Source organism: Schistocerca cancellata, chromosome 9, assembly GCF_023864275.1.
Source record: "Schistocerca cancellata isolate TAMUIC-IGC-003103 chromosome 9, iqSchCanc2.1, whole genome shotgun sequence".
Lineage (NCBI taxonomy): Eukaryota > Metazoa > Arthropoda > Insecta > Orthoptera > Acrididae > Schistocerca > Schistocerca cancellata.
This window is the reverse complement of record NC_064634.1, coordinates 205,588,536-205,593,073: the sequence shown is the minus strand read 5'-3', so window position 1 is coordinate 205,593,073 and position 4,538 is coordinate 205,588,536.

The window sequence follows — 4,538 nt, the reverse complement described above, 5'->3', positions numbered from 1 at the left end:
AACGAATACAGGGATTAGCGAACACACAGTCGAGCGAGGCTCAATTCCGTAACAAAGAAATTCTCCAAAACTAAACGCAAAATATATCTATTTATAAATTCATCTAAAAATTCGTTTGACGTCTTTCTAAGAGACAGTCTCCAAACCTTCCAAACTATGTAAGTGAAGACCATACGTGGCTTAAGTACTAAGAAATAGTATCAACAGCAAGTAATAAGATACTTAACTGATCCCCCATGGTACACAAAACACGACAGAAAGCTGCTGCAGGAGCACCGAAAAAGGTGCGTATAATTTAGACGAACGCAAAACCTCCAAGATTGGCGAAGTTTTACTGAGGTTCGAAATTTGGTGCGGATTTCAATGCTAGATGCATTTAATAGTTCTCTCTAGAAATATGGCAGAAAATCCAAAGAGATTCTGGTCCTATGTTAATTAAACCAGTGGAAAGGCTCAGTAAGTACCTGTACCGCACGACAGCGATGAGGAGGAGGATGGGGAGACAAGGGACCCAACCCTTCGGAGCAAGTAAAATCGTGGCAAATGTCCGGCGTGGCAAATGTCCGCCACACCCCTCATTACACGACAACGGTGCGGCACTTCGTGGGGGGGGGGGGGGGGGGGGGGAGTGAGGTTGCGAGAAGATAGATAGAGACCACTGAGACCAATGACAGACTCACAGGAAACTCGCCGCCAGTGCCCCCTCAGCCGCCAGTATTGAGATCTCCACCGCAGACTGGGGGGCCAGTCTGTCGCACCGAGTGAGTTACAGTCTATTATCAGATGTGGCCCCGTTGGAGTCGCAGTCACAGCCTCTAGTGACCGGACTTGTACTTTACCAGCAGTGAGGCTAATATGGACTATTACAGAGAGCTTGTATCACAACGACTATCCTGAGTTGATTAATTATCTATTCATATGAACAAAGATCCCAGTTAATATATGCATGCAGTTTGTGTTATAGAAAAAGGATACTGGCCACTGAACAACCTCTCCTTGCTTCCTACGGTACAGCTCTACAGAGACAACCAGACGTCATAAAAGTTGTTGATTGCACATTCTTGACACCACTCTCGCTAAGGTGATAGATCCCATCCCAAAGCATCGCACACACGCCATTCTCGACTCATAAGTATCCATCCTGCGACACTGGTGTCAGCCAGTTGTAACATGATGTATTCATCTTCTTTCCTAACTATCATATTGTGTCTTCTGCACTAGGTTTCTTTCCAGCTTATACACTACTGGCCATTAAAATTGCTACACCACGAAGATGACGTGCTACAGGCGCTACATTTAACCGACAGGAAGAAGATGCTTGGATATGCAAATGATTAGCTTTTCAGAGCATTCACACAAGGTTGGCGCCGGTGGCGACACCTACAAGTTTCCAACCGATTTCTCATACACAAACAGCAGTTGACCGGCGTTGCCTGGTGAAACGTTGTTGTGGAGAAATGCGTACCATCACGTTTCCGACTTTGATAAAGGTCGGATTGTAGCCCATCGCGAATGCGGTTTATCGTATCGCGTCATTGTTGGTCGCGTTGGTCGAGATCCAATGACTGTTAGCAGAATATGGAATCAGTGGGTTCAGGAGGGTAATACGGAATGCCGTGCTGGATCCCAACGGCCTCGTATCAGTAGCAGTCGAGATGACAAGCATCTTATCCGCATGGCTGTAACGGATCATGCAGCCACGTCTCGATCCTGAGTCAACAGACGGGGACGTTTGCAAGACAACAACCATCTGCATGAACAGTTCGACGACGTTTGCAGCTGCATGGACTATCAGCTCGGAGACCATGGCTGCGGTTACCCTTGACGCTGCATCACAGTCAGGAGCGCCTGCAGTGGTGTTCTCAACGACGAACCTGGGTGCACAAATGGCAAAACGTCACTTTTTCGGATGAATCCAGGTTCTGTGTACAGCATCATGATAGTCGCATCCATGTTTGGCGACATCGCGGTTAAAGCACATTGGAAGCGTGTATTCGTCATCGCCATACTGGCGTATCACCCGGCGTGATGGTGTGGGGTGCCATTGGTTTCACGTCTCGGTCACCTCTTGTTCGCATTGACGGCACTTTGAACAGTGGAAATTACATTTCAGATGTGTTACGACCCGTGGTTCTAGCCTTCATTGGATTCCTGCGAAACCCTGCATTTCAGCAAGATAATGCACGACCGCATGTTGCAGGTCTTGTACGGGCCTTTCTGGATACAGAAAATGTTCGACTGCTGCCCTGGCCAGCACATTCTCCAGATCTCTCACCAATTGAAAACGTCTGGTCAATGGTGGCCGAGCAACTGGCTCGTCACAATACGCCAGTCACTACTCCTGTTGAACTGTGGTATCGTGTTGAAGCTGCATGGACAGCTGTACCTGTACACGCCATCCAAGCTCTGTTTGACTCAATGCCCAGGCGTATCGAGGCCGTTATTACGGCCAGAGGTGGTTGTTCTGGATACTGATTTCTCAGGATCTATGCACCCAAATTGCGTGAAAATGTAATCACATGTCAGATCTAGTATAATATAATTCTCCAATGAATACCCGTTTATCATCTGCATTTCTTCTTGGTGTAGCAATTTTAATGGCCAATAGTATACATAATATGGATTTATCATTATTACTTTGACTCCTTTTAGTTTATGGGAACCACTATTATAGCATGGTCTGCCTCCGTAGCTGAGTGGTCAGCATAGATAGCTGTCATGTGGAGGATTGAGGTTCGATTCCCAGAACTGCCAAAAATATTTTTTTGGTGGAAGAACTGTTAATACCAATATTGAAGAGTTACTTGACCGAGTAGTAGCGGCTCTGCAGTCTGAAAACTCTGCAAAACATCTGGGAGAGTGATGTGCTAACCATATGCTTCTCCATACCACATTCGCATGACGCCGCAAGTTGGAGGATGACACGACGGCTGACAGGCATCCCTTGAGCCTTCACAGGCCGGACGAGGAGATAGTTACTACTATACAAAGATCTTCAATATTAAAGAAAACAATACGCTAGAACATGTTCAAAAATCTTCATTGTTGAATTCTCTCTCACAAAGATGGCACATAAAAGTAAGGTAAGGCATTAAACACTTTGGACAGATTGCTTTAAACATCACTATACTTCATTGCGCGTAATGTATATAGCACGGGAATATAGAGCTGACGTTATATTAAGAGGCAGAATTCTCCTCTTTGTGAAGCTGCTCGCTAAATTAGCTACAAGCGAATATACAGTTCAACGGTACATTAAGAGGTATAAAAATTCAGAGAAATCTGAGAAAAACAACGGAGGGGTTTAAGAGCTATTAAGGAAGACTTAACTATCAAATCAGGTCTTTACAGGGAGTACCTTGGTATCGGTAAAGTTGACGAGAGTTGATTCTTTCGCCAATCTAATCAGACATCTGAGTAAAGAAGTCGGATCCGAATAATGTAAGAACGGAAGAGACACCACTGATGATGAGTCACAATCCGAGAGAATAAACCAAATATTGTATTTGCAATGTATTAGGAATTAGCACTCTCTTAGGTTAAACAGCGGCACTACACAATGCAACAATGTGTTATAAAGAAGCAATAGTTGGTAAAAAAATCCGAGAGGAAAGTGAGTAGCACAATTGGTATTGTGTAAGAAATTAGAACACTCTTGGGACAAATAGCAGGATGCTAAAATGTGCACGCATCAGATTTATTTAGGAACAGCTTGGCTCAAGCGGCAGCTCCGCTTTTCGTGGTGTGTGACAGCGCTCCATCCATCTTGCTGCCGTTCCACTTAGCGCTCGTGGGTATTCCTGCCAGCGGCGCCGAAACCTAAACTACGTCCGAGTAAACAGACGCCTTCAGAGCTTTCTATTGGAAACAAGACGACTGTGAGGGTGTTTCTTTCACACTGCGAAGAAGCGCCTTCAGTGTCCCACGAACAAATGTAGTTACAAACTGCCTAAATATCTGCCAGTTTTATGAACGTGATAATTTCACAGTATAACAGCGTACTCGTAGTTCTACGTTAGACGTCTGTGACAACTGCTGCTTAATGAGAGAAAACGCTCAAAAGTGGTAATGTACAGAGCACTGAGGACGTAATTTGGGCCGCGTGGGGTAGCCGCGCGGTCTGCTTAGGGACCGATGCACTCAGCAGCTTGGTCCCATAAGACCTTACCAACAAAAAAAAGAAAAACGTAATTTGGTGCATTTGGAAGAAAACGTCACACATTTTGCAATGGAATAAAACTAAAACGAAGCACACGGCACAAACAGCCACTTCATTTATGAAAAGTACGCATGACGCTATTTTATCCAAAAGTTTTAAAGTTGACATCGGCCAGATAATCTTGACTATTGACATTACAGTGTGCAAGTCGTTCAAGGATAACTGTCCAGACTTTTAAGGGTCACTATGATAGGAATGATGGCAGATTATTCACATACTGCTTCTCGTATTTTAAATATTACCTTGACGACGGAAAGAAATCAGCAGTTACACATGGTCAAATCAAGTGAATGAATGGCACAATCGATGCCACACGGTA